Source organism: Lactuca virosa, chromosome 3 (genome assembly GCF_052849685.1).
Source record: "Lactuca virosa cultivar CGN04683 chromosome 3, Lactuca_virosa_CGN04683_v6, whole genome shotgun sequence".
Classification (NCBI taxonomy): Eukaryota; Viridiplantae; Streptophyta; class Magnoliopsida; order Asterales; family Asteraceae; genus Lactuca; species Lactuca virosa.
In genome coordinates this window covers 121,994,960-122,017,768 of record NC_136428.1, presented here as the reverse complement: position 1 = coordinate 122,017,768, position 22,809 = coordinate 121,994,960, and the positions used below count along the sequence as shown (strand labels likewise).

General features: G+C 34.9%; 1 pseudogene; it reads left to right on the top strand.

Moving 5' to 3' along the window:
- Positions 1-19,966: 19,966 nt before the first annotated feature.
- On the top strand, positions 19,967-20,067 carry LOC145168095 (small nucleolar RNA R71; annotated as a pseudogene).
- The last annotated feature ends 2,742 nt before the right edge of the window (positions 20,068-22,809 follow it).

Genomic DNA, 22,809 nt, shown 5'->3' with positions numbered 1-22,809 from the left:
AATTATTGGCGGTCTGACATTCACCAAACCCTGTGGATTCTCCCAATAATAAAGGATATGTAGATGGTTCACTTCATCATCGTATGCTTTTTGATATGAGTCAATGTTGTAGGCTCTGATAGACATTTTGAAACAATCATCATATTTTAAATATTTTAACATCGTAATGAGATGACTGTACAGGATGCCATACATCTTCCATGATAGACATGTGCAAGTTATAGCCCCTATATCAACAAAAAAAAAACATTTTAACCATGTATTATGTTGAAATTTTCATTTGCAACCAAACATAACCTCCACTTCGTATTCTTTCTTGCTTACTTCCCAAGCTTTTTATCTACTCATGTTCTTAGTTTGGTTGTTACCTCCACCGCATAAAGTAACAAAATTTTATTATTAGTTTCATTTTATGCTAAAGGGAAGAAATACTAATATATTGTATGTTCTTGTTAATTATTTTAGTTTTATTTCAACGCTTATAACACCAATGTTTCATGGTCATTAGAAAGAACTCAAGGATCACTCTATAAGCTTTTACAACTTTCCAAATAGTGTTTTCATGGTAAACATTTTTTTTGTGAACTTGGCTATTATGTTCGACAAACGATGATTACCACACACACTATCGAAAATGAATGTTAATGGTTCCAAGTCCCTGATACAATCATGTGGTTTTTGTAGGCATCATGGCCACACATTATGTCACACCCCAAAACCGGAACGGCGGAAACATTCTGGGGTGGAGGACGTCATGTCAAGTATCACAACACATGCAGTATGGTAATCAAAGTACAACAACCATTGCATTAATAGTATAAGTTTTTACATAGGTTACATTTAGCAATAACATCAAGAGTAGATATAGAGAATAACATAGGATGCAGCTCGGTACTAGGCTGACTTCGCAAAAGCTCCCGGAGTGTAGCTGTCTACTGACGACCTGAGAATACAAGTTATTCTGAAAGAGTTGATCATCATTTTAATGCTGGTGAGTTCATAATTATTTTAATGACATTGATATAAATACATGTTTTTCCTCAAAATAATCTCACAAAAGTTTATAGAGTATTTGAATTCCTTCCAGAAAATCCTATATTTTCTATTAAAAGTAGTCTTCTACCAAGACTCGACTGTTTCATGTTTAAAAGAATGAGTTTCTCTACTAAAAGCAGTCTTCTACCAAGACTCGACTGTTTCATGTTTAAAAGAATGAGTTTCTCTACTAAAAGTAGTCTTCTACCAAGACTCGACTGTTTCATGTTTAAAAGAATGAGTTTCTCTACTAAAAGTAGTCTTCTACCAAGACTCGACTGTTTCATGTTTAAAAGAATGAGTTTCTCTACTAAAAGCAGTCTTCTACCAAGACCCGACTGTTTCATGTTTAAAGAGCATTTTTCCCAAATGTTACTATCATTATCAAAATGTAGTTTTACATTATCGTTTTATGTCAAAAACGTTCCAAGTTTAATGTATTAAGGAAAAATATTATAGTACCGTAGTTTTATATGTAGAAACTACCGTGGTAGTAATTACCTTAAGGCCATGAATTATAAGGTAAATGTGAAGATACTCGTAACCATACTGATTGACGGATGTAAACACGACGTTCTGCTGGCGTCGAAATAAATGTGACATTTGTCACCCCTTGGCTTGGTCGGCCGGGACTGTAGCTAGCAGTCAGGATGTGGGATGGTCTGTCCCGTATAGATCTATACACACAATGCCCGCTCTCCCTCCAGGAGACTCTGGTTACCAACTCGACAACGGTGAAATCCGCGTCATGAGGATGTATCTCGTGCTCGATTTTCTATATACATTTCTTTTTACTAAAAGTACATGTTTTAGAATATTGATATAGCTAGTTTCTCTTCATAAAAGTTATTGTTGGTTTCTAAACTATACCTACTATAGTTTACTTGAGAGGTTATCTAGGTACCTTTGCTACTCAAAGGCGCTGAACTAGAGTAAGAGTTTTAATATCTAAACAGATATACATAATATATATAACTAGGACTTCAACGACACTCGGACAAATAACCGGATACTCTAAGTCCACAACCAAACAAGGAACAGGAAATAAAGCGGTCTATCAGTCCTAAGTCCTTCAAACCCTACTTATATAACTATATCTATATTGACATGAATCTAACAAGAATATAAATTTAAAAGACTTTGATAAAAGTTTAGTAATTTAAAAATAGATTTGAAAACCTTTAGCTTGATAAAACAGTTTAACATGTAAAAAAAACTATTTGATTGACAGTTATTAATCACATGCGATTGATATAATAACTTAATAGTTCAAATTGTATTCCCCTCCCCCCCCCCCATAAAAGCATTTAAAATCATTTCAAAGGTTGATTAAGGGGTATGAAGTCACCTGAAGTGAGTAACTCGAAAGAAAGATTGATATAGGATCGCCGGGTGTCGAATGAAGTCTTGAGCACAACCGGATCCTAGTTTAACATGTAATAACACATATATGAATACACTTAGGGTATATAACCACTAATAGACACATGGACACACCTTAGGGACATGAAAACACTTAGAATTAAGTGTTACAAATACCTATTGAAGTCCCTAAATGAGTGTAGGGCCTTAGATTTGAGTGTAAGGCCACCAAACTCGACTTTTATGTGTGTGCGGCCAGGTGTACGGCCAGGGTGTGCGGCCAGGCCTGTGTGCGGTCGTACATAGGAGTGTGCGGCCAGGCCTGTGTGCGGTCGTACATGGGAGTGTGCGGCCGTACATAGGGGTGTGCGGCCGTACACTCTTCCTTCATGCTCAAAATGTCGATTTTAAGGTGTTTCAAAGCCAATACCAAGTCCAACTAGCAAAATGGAGGCCAAACTCTCACTTTGGAGAGTCTTTAAGGTGTGTACGGCCACCTTATGAAGGTGTGCGGCCGTACACCTTCAAGTGATGAAGAACATGAAGAACATGAAGAGTTTTAAGCTTAGATCAAGGTGTTTTACCAGTATAACAAGCTGAAAGATGGAGTACTTCACATTTTTGAGGCCCTTAGAGTGTTCTTGGATGAAGTTTCTAGAGAGAGAAAGTAGAGTGCAGCCAAAATGGGAAAAGAGTGAATGAAGGGGTCTCCTCCTATATATGGAGGTGGGTGTACGGTTGGAGGGTGGGTGTGCGGCTGGTTGGCCGCACACGCGGGTGTGCGGCCGCACACTCCTTATTTGGTGTGTTTGGCCCGATTTTGTGATGCTACACACTTTCTAACCCTTCCCAAGACTCATATCTAGGTTATACTAAGCCTAGAACACTCATATAGACCCACAATTTCGTTAAAAGATAGCAAAACGAAGGCCGACACTCGGCTGAGTTGAATAGCCGAACTTTACAAGACAAGGATTTTCGGGTTGTCACACATTAGTACCCTCACTCTTGTATATTTCATATGCAACATGCAATATTTGTTGTTTCCATCCCTTTCAACCACCACTAACACGGTGCCCTTGAACGCACCCTTAAGGTAGGTCGTGTCTATTACAAGGGCATGCTGGCAAATGTTATGAAATTTCCATATCTACAACATAATATAGAAAAGTTAAAAATGAATAATAAGTATATAAACGTTGAAGTTAATCAAAATAAGTTAACATACAAATGATACCTACTACCATGCAACCAATACAGAGAAACAAGAACCCAAAGCGATCTTCATCATCTGTTTGGATGTATGTGACTTAATTGGAATTACACTTTTCCAGTTTGTAATTGGATATTGGCAGCTTGGAAAGCGATTTTGCTTAAGTGCCCATCAGAATATTACTCGTAGACTATTTGGCACGCCATGCTTGTTTATAGGTATCATGGATGTTGAGCCTTCAATTTAAAGCTTGTTCGATGTAGTTTCCATAGTAGAATCTTCCATGATCATTACCTGAAACATCTATAAAAAATGTCCTACCACTATTTTTCTTAACTGGAGATGGCTTAAATTCAACGATGTTGAAGAACATGTGTGTTGTTCCACGAGTTTACGGGTCTTTAACGTGCTACAATCATTTAGTTTTACATCCAAAATATAACATTTGCAATTTTTATCTATACAATTTTCCTACAATCTATTTTCGCTAGATCTTAAAGTTTTGTACTGAAATGCCTTCTCTATACTTTTTATTCCTATTTCTAGTTGAAGAGCTTCTCTGTGGTTGTAAATTTGTAGCTCCTATACTATATCATTCAGGTTTTTGTTGTGGGATGGAGAAGTTACATATTCTTGGTCAGGAAAGTCTGATATATCTGATATACGAAAAAATGGCATTTATGTTTGATTGTTGACTACAATAGGCCATTCAATTTCAACATCGTCTACTTTTGTGTCTAAATTTCTAAAAACCACTTCATTTTATAGCTTATACACTTGTATAAAATTATCATCGCCACCTTCATTATGATATATACCATAGTTAGCATCATCTTTACATGTAACATTATCAGTATCACCATAGTTCTGATAGTTTACTGGTTCAACATATTGAATTTTTTTGGTCTCTTGATATTTAACATGGAACTACCGATATTTAATGTGGAGGTACCGATGTTTGAAATGGTACAATCGGTGTTTGAAATGGCGCTACCTTCTTTTGATATGGTGCTACATGCGTTTAATATGTTATATAATATCCAATATTGGCATATTGAATTTGTCGATACGTACAATGGTTTTCATAAACGACGTGTGGATTGAATTGTTGTTGTATTGGTGTTCCATATGCAATATACCGACCAACATTATAAGGATAATTTGGAGATAAATACATACCTTCTTGATTGTTGCTAACTCTTCAAGTGGATCTGTTCTCAACAAAGATTTTCCTTATTCTATTACATGAATCTATTACACTCCTAGATCGGTTCCCATTAACAACAGATCGATTTAAGACATTGAATTAAATAAATTGTGCCTTTTCACCTGCATCTCTATCCACCAGATACCTAGTGAAAATCTAGCTCCAACAATCAGACAAATGGGTATGGATATGTTTTTTTTTTCAAAACAATTTATTATAAGATAACAAGCTCTACATTGTATGGATTTTTATAGTAAATATTCTGATTTTCATAGTGCGGTCTCTGATTTTCACAGTCAACAAGACAAGATAATACATACTTTTTCAAAATATATGTAGTATTTTGAGAAACAAGACGTTACACGCACACACACACACACACATATATATATATATATAACTCGCGTTTCTTGTTAATTTATTATAGTCATATTTTATAAATGTAGAAAAGAAACATTTTAAAATTTAAAGAGAGAAACTAATAAATCAAAATAATAATAAGTATTTATTAAACATTAAATTGATTCATATTAATTAGAGGAACTAAAAGGGAAAATTTTGAAACTTAAAATAATTAACTGTTGTTCTAAAGGGGATGTTTCGACATTATGGATGTAACATCCCGTTATTTTCTTTTTGTAAAGTCAACTCTAGTCAAACAAAGGTCAACTAAAGTCCTTTTTATTGTTTGGGTTTATTTGGGTTATAATAATAACCTTTATTTGTTAAAATCCTTAAAATATCTACAATTGAATTTGGAAGGAAAAGGCTTGAAAACCGAGAAACTTCGCATCTTATTCCTTTGCTTCGGACCGCAAACACTTCGGACCGCAAAGAGTTTACGGCCGTACACTCCTCGGACCGTACACTCCTCGCAGCCGTATACTCCTCGCAGCCGTAAACTACTTCGACCGTAGACTCTAACCGACTTCGGACCGTAAACGAGGTTCACGGCCGTAAACCCTCGGACCGTGAACCCTCACACATATATATAAGATTTCCTTCATTATTCACCATTTCTCACACTTTCACCTCAAGAAATCCAATTCTCTCTCAACTATCATCCAGATTTACACCTTGATCTACAAATAAGTAAGTGTTTCTTCCATTTATTAGTTGATACCTTGCTTAACCTAGTGAAACCCCATGATTTCATCCATGAAATCATCTCTTTTGGTTATATCTTCAAGAACACCAAGAACATCAAGAACACACACTAGTTCTTTAGACCATGAATACCCAATTCAAGCTTCAAAACGTAAGTATTCTTCCATATGCTAGTTATCCTATAAAAGCTCTTAACTTACACCCTTGAAAACAACCATTTCCAAGAACAATAAGAGTTTACGGCCATGAGCATCTCCTTGGCCGTAAACTCCTATGAAGAACACCATTGGCCGTAAACTCCATGGCCATACACTACATGGGCCGTACACACATTGGCCGTACACACCTTTGTGTGGCCGTAAACCCCTTTTGAGCAATCACATGTGATTGTAACACTTAAATTCAAGTGTTTCCTAGTCCTTAAAGTGGTTTCCTATCATAATTAGTTGTTATATACACTAATTATATCCATATATGTATCATTATATGCTTAATAGGATCCGTTTGTGTTCCAGACTTCACTTCACACTTAGCATCCTACCTCGACCTTTCACTCGAATCACTCACTACAGGTGAGTTCATACCCACGTATTTTCATAGTTTTTACTGTTTTAAGGGGGGGGGGGGAATACATGTCTAACACAAATATTTTGTGTTATAAACAAATGGTTTCAAATATCTTATCAAAATGGATTTCAATTATCATCAAATCAAATGGTTTTCAATGATTGTATGAAAATGACATCAAGTCACCAAAATGAGTTTCAAAATATCAAACTTCTTTTAAATGTTTTATAAACTTATATTTCTCCCAAAAATCATACTAGTATATATATATATATATATATATATATATATATATATATATATATATATATATATATATATATATATATATATATATAAGATTTAAAAGGCTTCAGACTGATAACCCACTTTGGTTCCTTTTCCTTGTTTGGATTTGCGATTACAAGTATCAGTTGTTTGTCCGAGTGTCATTTAAATTTTACTTATATATATATATATATATATATATATATATATATATATTTGTATATGTATACAAGTAATAAAGTTAGTTCATTAAGTTCAATTACCCTTTGTAACATGTTGAGCAAGGGGTTGCATTCATGAATACTCAGTATCAATTTAGAAAGTACATATAAATTATAATAGGTATAATTTATGATTCACAGAACATTAATTCACGATTCAAGTATACTAAAGTACATTATTTTACATGAACAAAGGTTTGATTCAAATTTATTCAAGAGTATACATCTTTCAGATACATGTTAAGAATACTAATTCAAGACCATATTATCAATTGTTTATTTCAGAATGATTGGGTTTTCATAACTATTATACATGTAACGTTTATATGCTTTTTATGAGTCAAGTAATACAGGTTGTTTAATTCATTTAAACAATATAGTAAAATCCTGACATTATAACCAGAATCTCCAGTCGGGGATCGAAACAATGTGTGTATAGATCTATATTGGGATTGACAACCCCGTACTCAGACTGCTAGCTACAGTCAGGCATACACGCCTATGAGTGAAAATTGTTATCAACAGCTTTTAACGCACTCATAGCGTTGGGTCAGGCCATCTAGTCAGTATGGTTATAATAACTCATATAAAAGATATTAACAATACGTTAGTGTATAATTAACTAAACTTAAGTACATTTTCAAAGTACTAGTTTACAATATACATTTTACAGTATTACATTACAGTTTACAATAACAGTTGATGAAATCAGGCACACTCTCAGATACAAGTTTACAAATGGATTACAATTACAGAATATTGGTTTACAAATATGTAACACTAGTCAAAATAGGTCAATAGACAATCACATGTGATTATGCCAATCATGTAATGTGATTTTGTTAAACTAGTAATATGATAATAGTGTTATGTATTTCATGATAAATTCTAATACAAATATGAACTTTCTTTATAATACAACTCAAAGTATACGTCCATCTGATTCCAAAAATATAGAGAATGTCTGAATCTGACTTCGCGTGAAGAAGTTATGATAAACCGAACACTATAAATATCTATAATAACAGGAATTTAAAATAGACTTAGAATTAGCTATTGGAGTCTAAAAGAGAGTTGTAGTACTTGTAAATACCTACGCGTGCATTTAAAGAACGTCAAAAACAGAGTTCGTATGTGAACGTTACGACCTTCCGAAGATTCAGCTGTCAGAAACCCTAATCTGACTGAGCTCACGACGTGAGCACAGAACTCACGACGTGAGGAGTCATTTCTCCATATCTCGGAATCTAGAAGGTGTGTGACGAGGCTGCGAGGGGATAAGGTCCAAACTCACGACGTGAGCAAGGATATCTCACGACGTGATGAGTCACATGGCCACCTTCCGAAGCTAGGGACGCAAATGGCAAGTCTACGGGGATAAGATCCAAACTCACGACGTGAGCCTTATAAAACTCACGACGTGAGGGTCCAAAATCCTTACTATAAATAGCAGGTCCGACTTCAGCCATTCTTACACCTAAACTTCCTTCTCCTCTCTCCTTTGCTGAGACCATCTTGCATCCCGAGCCCCGACGACCTTGTACGCTGACCGTTTCTGCTTAGATTACATAAAATCACGCTACTAGGGTGAGTTTCACGGCCCCACTTTCTAATATTTAGGGGGAAAACGCATGCTAAATATTATATATACGTTATTATTATGTCTATATGATAGTATATAGTTATAATAGCCGGAGTATAGTTGTTCTAAATATAATATTTTGAATATAAACAACTATTATGAACTTGTCAGCATGTTAATTTACTAATGTAGATCTTGAGTTATACTTAGGATTCTATATATATGTTGTGTGCGATATAGTTCCGAAGTTATATTCAGAAGTTCTATATGTTAAGTTATAAAGTATGTTGCTATTATTGGTTTTATGTCAAGATAAAACTTGGTATGTTATATGTTGTTATTGTTAGTTTTATGTCAAGATAAAACTAGGAACGTTATATGTTGTTATTAATGGTTTATTGTCAAGATAAAACCTGGTATTACTTCAAGATATAGCTGTTATACTGCCTAAATGTTATGAAGTTAGGAGTAATGTTTAAAAGCATAGTCTAGTAACTTAGGGTTTTAGACATGAAAATGCTTTTGTTGTTAGAGCTATAGGAAGCAGTCGAAGTCTACATGAGTAATTGTATTCATCAACTAAGATTGAGGATCTTAGCGGAAATCCTCTGAACTATAACCGTTAATCCCGTGTGAGCGAGGAAGTCGTGTATAATTAGTATACGGGTTGACCACCCCACTTGTGACTGTTAGCTACAATCAACCAAAAGCAAGTGATGAACAATCCTTTTACTTGTTATTGTTCCGGTGTCGATGAAGCGTACGGTGTTGTTCTCATGGTAAATCATGAGTGTGTTTGTTTCTCATGGTAAATCATGAGTTTGTTTTATCAGAGGTATTATGTCACAACCGCGGTTACAGGCTCATGGTAGCAAATTGTTAGAAGCATTATAGTTTGTCGTATACAAGTATTAATGTTAAGTATAAGTTTCCCCTACTTATACCTTAGGTTTAAGGAATGTTTAGGTATAACACTTAATTGATAAGTAAACTATTATACCTTATATACCTACTAAATGTTGGAGAGTCAAAATGATACTTTCAAAACTATACTTTTGAACGTGGAAAAATGTATTATTTTATGGAGTCAAAACCTGTGGACTCACCAACTTTATGTTGACGTATTTTAAAATGCATGTGTTTTCAGGAACTTGAAAAGCTGGTATGTATTCGAACTGAAGAAGTTTTACTATTACTTTTCTGTTCATTAAGAAGTATGCCATAGTCGGATATTATGTAATAGGTTTTTGAAAAACAGTTATGTAACTTTCAATTATCAATAAAGGTATGTATTTTCTTAGTACTATTCAATGTATGTTATATAACTGTGATACGAAGAATGACGTTACACAACCCGGTGTTTCCGCCGATGGCTGGGGGTGTGACAAAATAGAACAGTTTTATGTAACTAAAACTACTTTTCATATACAGCAGAAAATATATGATTTTCTGGAACAGTTTACATATTCAAGAAATAGAAAAAATTCTTTCAAACATAAATACTTATGCACTCACTCAACTTTATGTTGATACTCTCTTTTAAAATTACTTGTATTCTCAGGGAATTAGTAGACAGGTACTCCCCGAGCTTTTGAGAAGATGGAGCTATTTATGTATTGTCTTCTTCTTTTGTATAACTATTTGGTTTCAGTATACTATGATGAAATACATGTAAATACTTATACTTTTTAAATACAGTGGTTGTTTGTACCCTGATTACTATAATGCATGATTTGTGATACTACAAATGAAGTCCTCCACCCCCGGACGTTTCCGCCGTCTGGTGTGGGGGTGTGACAATGGAAAAGAGGGGTTGAAACTACAAATTTCTAATTTAGAACCATCAAATCAACGAGATTATGGAGGGGTTGAATTTTCTTGCTGCCCAAGCCCTTTTAAACTCATGTATGTATTTTATACCCTTAAATCAAACTAAATCTAAACCTAGTGTACATGTGTTTGTGCGTGTTGGTGTTGTACGACACACAGAAGAACCAAGAGTGGGAGTGAATGATTTTGCGACCGGGAAAGGGAAAGGAGGAGATGTCGGTGTGAGGGCCTATCCAAAGAGAAGTGATGCTAGAGTGTGACTGGTGGCAATTATCAAGTGGGTAAGCTTCATTCCCTTTGTTTTTTTCTTTCCTTTCTCTTGCCGAGAATTCTACCACTACCATTGTCGCCGCCATGCATTGGTGGTTCATTACCACCGCGTCACCACATACTTGTGTTGGTGGTTTGAACCACCAAAAAAACATCATGTCATCACACCATCTTAATGGCTATAAAATAATCATTTTCTAATATTGGGGTTGATTCCATTTAGGGATTAATGGGTTAAGAAGCTAGTTTAACCCAAAACACAAAGTAGTGAATTATTTTGAACTGCCCTAAAATGTCCAGGTTTTTGAAAAATCACAACTCATTCATGGATGATATTTTTGTGTTGAAACTAGTACGTAAAGTTCATTATGTGAGTCTACTTCATTTAATTAGTTTTGGCCAAAAGCTGGAAATAAATCTAACTAGGGTGAAAAGTGTCATTTTCACCGACTGCTCCGATTTTAGCTACTAGAATATATTGTTTTGTAAAATTCATAATAAATTATAGAAAATACTTATTGACTTGTGTAAGTATTCATTCGAAAACTAAAAGACATAACTATTGGATTATGAATTTAGACTTTACTTTTGACTTGTTTTAGTGGGGCTAAAGTAGTCTTGAACAAACTGCTATATTGGGTTATTTTTAGGAAAATAATCCAAAGAGAATATAATGGTATTATAACATCATATTGGCTCGATGAACTGGGCAGTATAGGAGGGCTCGACATATTGAGAACGGGGGTGGACATTAACCGACGTGTCCCGATATAGTGTATGCTTGTTTCTGATTTGTACTTAGACTTGCATGTGTGGTTATGTAGTTATATGCTAACTGTATCCTTATGTGACATCCCCATTTTCACGTACTTTTTAAAACTTTTTGTTTATGCTTATTAAAAACATTTATTATTGTGGAATTGGTCCCAAAATATATTTGATACAATATAATATCAAATCAAGGCATTTCAGAAGAAATGCTTTCTTTTTTATTTATATTTTCAAAACTCGGGATATCATAACCGATACAAGAAACATAAGCATAAATGAAGACTTACAACATTTCATTACACTAACGATCAACATTTCCTTGAAACTCTCAGTAGATAATTACATTCTATATCGGTATCTTTGTATCGCTACCTGGGATACAAATAAGCTGAGTGGGTCATGTTGGGAAACCTGGTGAGCACATATGGTTTTCAACCCACAATATTAAAATTTTTAATTATATATTCTTCAACATTCAAATAACCAAATACCCCATTCCCGTTATCCTCACTTTCTTAACCAAGTATTGCGATCTCGAGAGACTTTTCCTAAAGGACCTTTGTCGGCAGTATGATAATATTTTGGGTAAGCACGGCAGTACAAAGGTACTTGGATAGGCACGCTAGTACAATAGTACTTGGCTAGGTACAACAGGCACAACAGTACAATAGTATTTTGGTTAAGCATGGCGGTACAAAAGTACTTGGGATAAGCACGAAAATACAAAAGTACTTTGGATAAGCACGGCAGTACAAAAGTACTTTGAATAGTCATGGTAGGCACGTCAGTACAATAGTACTTTGGTTTAGAACGGCGGTACAAAATTACTTTGGGTAGACATGACAGAGACGACTTATTATTTCGCACGGCTTGCACTAACCTATCACAACCACTATATCACACAACCCTGTCACAACCTCTCATTTGTTATTTCACACAAACCTTCACTAATAAATCATATTATTAAGTATAATAAAAATACGATTAAATGAAGTAACAATCATATTGTACAACCACATTAAACACAACAAGGACAACACACATAGCAATTAAGCATTTAGGATACGTGTATCTATGTGTAAGTTTGAAAGTACCTATGCACTCTGGTATTGCCATATTTATACATATTTTTAGGCAATATTTAAGTACATGTTTATACATATTTTGGTTATTTACATGGAATAATGATACTTATAAGTTTAAATTACACTTTACAGCCAAAAAGGAGCATTCTTGAAGAATAGGGACTAAAAACGACAAAGCTTGGAACTTTGGAGGCTTGGAGAATAAAGGAAAAAGAAACCCACAAAATCATCTCAATTCACGATGTGGACCACACGTTCACGACGTGGCATGGGGGATTCTGGAAGATGATTACGCGCAAAGTCGAAATCCTTGCCCGATAAGGACTCCTGCCAATTCACGACGTGAAATGTAAATTTGATGATAACTATATAATATCTTGATCCTTACGACTTGAGGAGGATTAGCTGACTTGGAAAGGTTTCAGAAGTCGAAAATTACAGAGTTCAAAGGCCTGGGAATTGTTCTTAACACCAAGAAAGAAGAAGTCATAATTCGATATTTAGTTTGGGACTTTTAAATATGCTTTTAAATATGACTTGTGTTAGCTTATTTGTTAGAATGTCCATCTAAATCTAGTTTTTTCTGTTAGCTAGATGAAGCTGGAACTCATGGTTTTAATATATTAGTTTAGACTTTGCTTGTTGGTTATGTCTTGTGTTTGATTGGTATACCTAGCATGTTTGATTTGATGTTAGATTGCTTTAATGTCTTATTCTGTGTAGTTAATGATCATTAATCTGCATGAATTTGAATACCTAGTAATCTAGTGAACATTATGTTATCAGAGCTAAGATCGAACCAATCTTAGAAAAGTAATTAAATTATTAAATTAGGTTGTGCTAGAGAACTCATGTTATGACCATAATTTGTGTTTGTCAACCCAATCTTACATAGCTCCAATATTATTGAACAATTGATTCTGTGTTAAATTATGTGTGAACATACATAGATCTACATGAACTAATTGATATTAGTAAATTTAGAACTGAATTGCTAATAATGTTTTAATTGGTAACCAACAAGAGTAGTCATAATTAATTTATAAACCATCGAGGGAAAGTGGATTCGAACTAACAGAAGTGTTTGTTTATTGATTGAATTTGTGTTAAGAATTAAGTTCATCTAAACTTGCAAAATTAGATAAAAACCAATACTTTGCTAGAAATTTAGGTTAACTTAGTAGTAGGTAAATTAATTAGTTAAAATCGTTCCCTGTGATCGACACCCGACTTACCCACACTATCCTATAATTTGACTAGGTACACTGCCTAGGTGCAATTTAGTTAGTTAAGTTAGTTAGGTTAATACATTAAAATTAGGTGTAGCTATTTGCACGCATCACACTCACTTGACTTAGCTGGAGAATTCGGCAGCGCTCCGCCAAACTCCATGACTTTTCTTCTGATGTGACCTAGATACAAATATCACTAAGTCTTAGTCTAGTATTCCTGGTGATTAATGGTAGTATAGATTCCTCAACAATCCTAATGTCTACATCAAGATCTGTCAAGTAAGGAACAACCATGCAGGATCATACCAGAGGTAGGGTCCGTTTGGTTTATGTAGTATACTGTTTGGAAATATCACTTTAAACACCTCACTAAATCCATTGTAGACATCACTATCGTAAGTAGATCAACCAGTATAATGAGTTGGAATCACTGATAAATGTTAATTATAGGTTCATAATAACGACTATGACTATAATGTAAAGTTACACATGAATAAAATAAGTGTAGCTTAACTTACAGAGTACATTGATGAAAATTGGGAACTAAGCAGGTGGAACTCTGACTTTAGAGCTCCTAATTATCAGCTATCTGACACCACGGGGCTTCTCTAAAGGGGCTGGGAACTCGAGAGTATCGGGACTAAGGGTTGGAAAGAGCTCCAGAGGATTCGGGTGGAGTTGGGATGAGAAATGAACTGATTTCTGAGAGTTTATATAGGCCTGAAAAATGTGCTCGTCGTGCACCATGTCCCCTGCGTTCCGTATATCTGGTTGGCCAGGGTCAGGTACCATTATCTGTGTAGTTCCATGTGCCGAGGATCTGGTGGAGTGTCAGTGCGTGCCGCGCATGCTGTCTTTGCGGGCGGGTGCACGTGAAAATATTTGAATTCTTGGAAAATTCATAACTAGTTCATACGAGCTCCAGTTTTGATAGGTTTTATATCCATGCATAGCTATCGACAAGATCTAAAAATTTCATTTAGAACTTGTCGGCTAATTATGATTTTATTTTTAAATTTATATTTTTTAACAAGCTTAGATTCTTAAAGTCCGTAAAAAATTCATAACTCTCTCATATGATACCCATTGTCGACTGTTTTTTATCGACAGATAGGTATTGACGAGATCTTCAACTCTCGTTTAGATTGCATTTCCTAACAATCGACCGATTTTAATTTCGGTTTTTGAGTCGTATACTGCTACACTGAAATATTAGAAAAATCATAACATCCTCTCACGAAGTCAGATTTGGGTGTTCTTTATATGTACGAAATCCTTGTCACATATACTACAACTTCAATTAAGATTATTTATCCTAAATAATCTTCTGTCAACATGTCATTTTATTGCTTATTTGACTAGACCGTATCTACGGGTGTTAAAATTATCTCCCCCTTACGATGATTACGTCCTGAAATCATCAGCAAAGCCGGACTGGATGATGATCATGTGAGTAACTTTTCCATCCTAAGTAGTTACCGTACAAGATGAGGTCTTCACTCCCAGTTCCGTAATAGACCGAATGGTCATACCTTTATAATGCATTAGCTATACTCATGTCTCTTTGAGTTAGATTCTAGCATGGAATGTACATTCTTTCATGTTCTAGTGTGATATAATCACATTCTAGCGTGTAACACTTCTAGCTCCAGGCTGCTTGATCTTAACGGCGACTTCGTTACCTTTATCGATCGATTCGATTATCTTTTCCTTCAATCTCTTGAATTAAGTAGCATGCTGCACTGATCATGGTTCTCTGAACCAATTAACTTACTTCACAAACTTTTTCTCAAGGCGGACTTGATTCAATATGATCACAAGGGTTGGAATACATTCATCCTCTTGGTCATTACCGAAACGATGGTAACAACAAACATGAAAAAAACAAATTCAATTACTAGTGCTTTAGTAACATAGTGACTCATCCTGGTTTAAGTATGAATCCTATGATTCTGGTAGTACGGACCCTTACTACATTCCACACCTACTCATACATGTCTCAAAATTTATCTCGCAGTCCCCAAGTTCTTATTCCTAAAATCACAAAAGAATTTAACACACACGAATGTGTCCAAGCAATCATAAATTTTTTCCTAGAATCCACAAGGACTTCTTCCAGGCGTATCTTTAATATCCATTCTCCTTCGACTCGGTTGGTGGTGGAAATGCCAAAAGATGGGACGACTTCGGGAATCACACCAAAAGTTCTACCATCCCACCAATCGAAGGCGTACTTCAGGAGTACCGTAATGTTATGTAATGTAAAGCAATATACCACTCTATAGGTATTACCTATGATATCTTCTGATAGGTATCATTCAATATCGTAAGCCCACTCATTTCCTCCATTTTCTCAGTCCGCTACGAGTCTTTACCATAATGTTAAATACACCAAAGCAGACGTTCGGTGTACCGAGACGAGAATATAGATATGCAAGATTTTGACGCATGATCCTCCTTATCACTTCGAAAAGTTATATTTCGGTTCTAATACCGTAATTAAACGTTTAGAAGCATGAACACATAAAAATTCCAAATTTTAGGTCGACACCAGACCTTAAACCTAATAGCAATTTAGATAGGCAAACTAATGCATGCTAAAATATAAATCATTAAGCACATAAATCGAAATTAAGGCACATTCCCTAATGTATTCTAGTGCTTGTGTCAATTTAGGTATACTACCTAAAATAGACACTCACCTAACAATCATTGCTTAGCATTCAAAGTTAAAGTCTAGAAATAAATCCTTATTCCTATGTCTCTTAAACAAATGCTCTGATACTGATGCGTCTGAAATAGCTACACCTAATTTTACCTCCTATTCTACTAGTTATTCGACCCAGGGAAGTTTCTTAGTAATCCTTTATAGCGTTCCCATGCCTCATAAAGTGACTCCCCTAATTGTTGCTCAAAATTGGCTATCGCCTTCTTGTGTTCAACTATCTTTGATGGTGGGAAAAATTGTTCTAGGAATTGCTCACGCATATGTGCCCAAGTAGTAATTGCACCAGGTGGAAGTGCCTTCAACTAGTCTTTTGCAGCTCCCTTAAAAGTAACGGGAAGCATCCTTAACAAAACTGTCTCTCTAGGAACATTCGGGACATTGAAATAGTCTACAGTGTCATTGACCTCATCTAGGTGCTTATAAGCATCCTCATGATCCTTCCCAGAAAATGGTACGTCCTTATGTGCAGTAAGAATGTGTCCTTTTAACTCTAATGTTGCAACGACGGGAATTGCGGGTTGTTCTAAACCAGGACCAACATCGTCTCTAATTCTCTTCTTGTATGCTCCCATGGAAATATCCACAATGTTTGCCATCTCGTTGTTAAGCTCGTCCTGAAAATCACTTTCTTCAAACTCGGGATCAGTCTCGTATTCTGTATCTTTAGGATTTTTCTCTAAGATTTCAATTTTATTTCCGTCATTCGAAGAATTGCTAGATTCTCCCATGTTCTTCCCTTTCTTCTTTCAAAAAACTGATTTAAGGTCCTTGAAATGTGACTTTTTTGGTGGTTGGTTTTCTCCTACGTTCTTATCCGTCTTCTTGTGAAGGGCCGACTCTAGATCTTCAAGTGGTGGTACCAAAGGTGTATTGGAACCTCTGTTCATGAACTACTACAACAAAACAAAAAATAAAAACGTAAAACTGAACAAAAACTAAATAAAAATCACCTACTGACTGGCCACCACGACGTGGTAAAGAGTACCACCTCGTGTTGTCGCAGAAAATCTAAACAGAAAAGAAAAATGAAAACCGACTGGGCTCACGTCGTGAGTTTAGTACTAAAACAAAAAAAAATTAAGCTGAAAATTAACTTTTTGCAGGTTTTAGCCCATAAAAATGATCGATTGACCTAAGGCAAATAAATCAACAATCAAATAAGCCGTTCTCCGGCAACGGCGCCAAAAACTTGATGCGTGCAAATAGCTACACCTAATTTTACCTCCTATTCTACTAGCTATTCGACCCAGGGCAGTGTACCCTTTCGCAAATAGTATAGCACAAAAGTCGGGTATCGAACTCAGGGAACGGTTTTAATTAATTAACCTACTTACTATTAAATTAACCTAAAATTCTAGCAAAAGTAAAGTGATTTTTTATCTAATTTTGCAAGTTTAGACAAACTTAAATTCTCAACAAACTAATTCAATCAAATATTAAAACACTTCTGTTAGTTTGAATCCACTTTCCCTCAGTGACTAGTTATTAATTATGGATAATTGTCGTTGGTTACCAAATATTATGTAATTAGCAATTCAAGTCCAAATATACTAATGATGAATTAATTCATGTAGAGCTATGCATGATCACACATAATTTAACACATAATCAATTATTAGATAGAATTGGAGCTATGTAAGATTTACTTAACAAAAACAATTATGTTCAGAATATGTGTTCTCCAGCACAGCCAAATTCAATACTTTAATTACTTATCTAATAATCTAATGTTCACTAAATTACTAGGTCTCAAGTTCATGCATATTAATGGTCACTAAGCTACACAGAATATGAATTAAAGCAATCTAGTATCAAATTAAGCATGCTAGATATAAACAATCAAACACAAGCTATTAACCAACTATGAAAATCTATATTATCATAACCAAACCATGAGTTCCAGGTTCATCTAACTAACAGAAGCAGTTAGATTCAGCTACTCATAGCTAAAATAAAATATACAATTTCAACTAATAAAGACATAATTAATTGTACCAAATCAAAAGTAAAGTAATGATCTTCCTATCCTTCTTCCAATACCAATACTTGATTTCTCTCTTAATTTTCCTCTAAAATTCGTCTTCTGGAACTTCTAATCTCCAGCCAACCTCCCAAAATCGTGAGGATCAAGGATATTTATAATTTTCGAATTTAACCCTGCTCACATCGTGAGAAAGGTATCTCACGTCGTGAGCTCGATAGCAATCCGTATCCAACACAAATTCTTGCTTCCGGATGTTTATCTTCTAGAATCACCATGCCCACGTCGTGAGCCTTCACTCCTCATGTCGTGAGAACGCCTTTTAGTTGAATTCTTTATCTTTCAAGCTTTAACCCTCCAAAGTTCCGATCTTGTCGCTTTTAGTCCTTATTCTTCAAGATGACTTCTTTTGGGTGAAAAAGGTAATTTAATCTCATAAGTACCATTTATCTATGCGAATAACCAAAATAATACACAAAATGTATTCAAATATTGCCTAATAATATGTATACATATGGCAATATCAAATACTCCACACTTATCTTTTGCTTGCCCTCAAGCCAAACTAATTTATTTAAAGTCAAACTTCCATCACTAGCATCACATAGAACAATCCATTTTGAACTTAACCATTATACCAAGACCGCAATGTGTATATTTGTGTCTAAATCTCCTAATAACTTCCCAATCCTAAATACTCACAATCCTTATGAACCTTCACCCCTTAGCTTATATGACACTCATTTCTGTAACCCTCCGAATCAATCCTCAGAAATCTTTCTTAACCTCAAGGTATTTTTGGTTAAGCTACCCAAGCATACATAATCTAGAAATTACAGCTTTTGATAAAAATATGGAGCTCTTTGGAATTCTTCACTTCTTTGATATTTGATCTTTGATTCTTTGAATTCACCACCTTTTTGTTTGATTTTTGGTATCTTCAGTTTTTTTGATTCTTTAGAATTTTTGATCTTTTGATCTTCATACTTTGATAGCTCCAAAATTCTTACAACTTTTTGGTAATTTCTCTTTTTTTTTCTTAATATAACTCACTTTTTTTTCACTAAAATCCTACATGATTAATCAATGGAGATTAACTTCAACCTTTATTGATTATAAAAATTAGTCTAAGTGCAATGACTACATAAGCTCTCCTGGATAGATTTCAAGTGCAAGCTGCAAAACTTATTATACCATATAAACTATCAAATTACTTTTCATACCTCATGACTTTTCACTAGGAATGGGAAGCCACGAATATACTATAACATGTGTTGGCCCAATTAAACATTTAAGCTCGCATTGGATCATCACACGCAACACTAGCAACTTAAGTTCAAACTATTATTACTAGATTCAATTTTATGATTATTATTTCAAATTTATTAGAAATTTTTTTAAAAATTTTTAAACACTAGAAATTTACTTTTTCCCCGGTAATGGCGCCAAAAACTTGATGCGTCTGAAATAGCTACACCTAATTTTACCTCCTATTCTACTAGATATTCGACCCAGGGCAATTTCTTAGTAATCCTTTATAGCGTTCCCATGCCTCATAAAGTGACTCCCCTAATTGTTGCTCAAAATTGGCTATCGCCTTCTTGAGTTTAACTATCTTTGATGTTGGGCAAAATTGTTCTAGGAATTGTTCACACATCTGTGCCCAAGTAGTAATTGCACCAGGTTGAAGTGCCTTCAACCAGTCTTTTGCAGCTCCCTTAAAAGTAACGGGAAGAATCCTTAACAAAACTGTCTCTCTAGGAACATTCGGGACATTGAAATAGTCTGCAATGTCATTGAACTCATCTAGGTGCTTATAAGCATCCTCATGATCCTTCCCAGAAAATGGTACGTCCTTAAGTGCAGTAAGAATGTGTCCTTTCAACTTGAATGTTGCAGCGGCGGGAATTGCGGGTTGTACTAAACCAGGACCAACATCGTCTCTAATTCGCTTCTTGTATGCTCCCATGGAAATATCCGCAATGTTTTCTATCTCGTTGTTAAGCTCGTCCTCAAAATCGCTTTCTTCAAACTCAGGCTCAGTCTCGTATTCTGTATCTTTAGGATTTTTCTCTAAGCTTTCAATCTTATTTCCGTCTTTCGAAGAATTGCTAGATTCCCTTGAAAGGTGACTTTTTTGGTGGTTGGTTTTCTCCTACTTTCTTATCCGTCTTCTTGTGAAGGACCGACTCTGGATCTTCAAGTGGTGGTACCAAAGGTGTGTTGGAACCTCTGGTCATGAACTACTGCAACAAAACAAAAAATAAAAACGTAAAACTGAACAAAAACTAAATAAAAATCACCTACTGACTGGCCACCACGACGTGGTAAAGAGTTCCACCTCGTTTTGTCGTAGAAAATCTAAACAGAAAAGAAAAACGAAGAAAAACGAAAACCGACTGGGCTCACGTCGTGAGTTCAGTACTAAAACAAAAAAAACTAAGCTGAAAATTAACTTTTTGCAGGTTTTAGCCCACAAAAAGGATCGATTAACCTAAAGCAAATAAATCAACAATCAAATAAGCTGTTCCCAAGCAACGGCGCCAAAAACTTGATGCGTGCAAATAGCTACACCTAATTTTACCTCCAATTCTACTAGCTATTCGACCCAGGGCAGTGTACCCCTTCGCAAATAGTATAGCACGGTAAAGAGTGCCACCTCGTTTTGTCGTAGAAAATCTAAACAGAAAAGAAAAACGAAAACCAACTGGGCTCACGTCGTGAGTTCAGTACTAAACCAAAAAAAAACTAAGCTGAAAATTAACTTTTTGCAGGTTTTAGCCCACAAAAAGGATCGATTAACCTAAAGCAAATAAATCAACAATCAAATAAGCTGTTCCCCGGCAGCGGTGCCAAAAACTTGATGCGTGCAAATAACTACACCTAATTTTACCTCCCATTCTACTAGCTATTCGACCCAGGGCAGTGTACCCTTTCACAAATAGTATAGCACAAAAGTTGGGTATCAAACTCAGGGAACAGATTTAATTAATTAACATACTTACTATTAAATTAACCTAAAATTCTAGCAAAAGTAAAATGGTTTTTTTAGCTAATTTTTCAAGTTTAGACAAACTTAAATTCTCAATCAACTAATTCAATCTAATATTAAAACACTTTTGTTAGTTTGAATCCACTTTCCCTCAATGACTAGTTATTAATTATGGATAATTCTCGTTGGTTACCAAATATTATGTTATTAGTAATTCAAGTCCAAATATACAAATTTTGAATTAATTGATGTAGAGTTATGCATGATCACACATAATTTCACACATAATCAATTATTAGATAGGATTGGAGCTATGTAAGATTGAGTTAACAAACACAATTATGTTCACAATATGTGTTCTCCAGCACAGCCAAATTCAATACTTTAATTACTTATCTAAGATTGGTTCGATCTTAGCTCTAATAATCTAATGTTCACTAAATTACTAGGTAATCAAATTCATGCATATTAATGGTCACTAAGCTACACAGAATATGAATTAAAGCAATCTAGTATCAAATTAAGCATGCTAGGTATAAACAATCAAACGCAAGCCATTAACCAACTATGAAAATCAATATTATCATAACCAAACCATGAGTTCCAGGTTCATCTAACTAACAGAAGCAGCTAGATTCAGCTACTCATAGCTATAATAAAACATACAATTTCAACTAATAAAGACATAATGAATTGTACCAAATCAAAAGTAAAGTAATGATCTTCCTATCCTTCTTCCAATACCAATACTTGATTTCTCTCTTAAGTTTCCTCTGAAATTCGTCTTCCTAAACTTCTAATCTCCAGCCAACCTCCCAAAATTGTGAGGATCAAGGATATTTATAATTTTCAAATTTAACCCTGCTCACGTCGTGAGAAAGGTATCTCAGATCGTGAGCTCGATAGGAATCCGTATCCAACATGAATTCTTGCTTCCAGATGTTTATTTTCTAGAATCACCATGCTCACGTCGTGAGCCTTCACTCCTCACGTCGTGAGAACATCTTTTTGCGGAATTATTTATCTTTTAAGCTTTAACCCTCCAAAGTTCTGATATTGTCGCGTTTAGTGCTTATTCTTCAAGATGACTTCTTTTGGCTGCAAAATGTAATTTAATCTCATAAGTACCATTTATCTATGCGAATAACCATAATAATACATAAAATGTATTCAAATATTGCATAAAAATATGTATAAATATAGCAATATCAGATACCAACATTGACATCCCCATTTTCACAGCCTTTTTAAAACTTTTTGTTTATTCTTATTCAAAACATTTGTTATTGCGGAATTAGTCCCAAAATATACTTGATCAAATAAAATATCAAATCAAGGCATTTCAGAAGAAATGTTTTT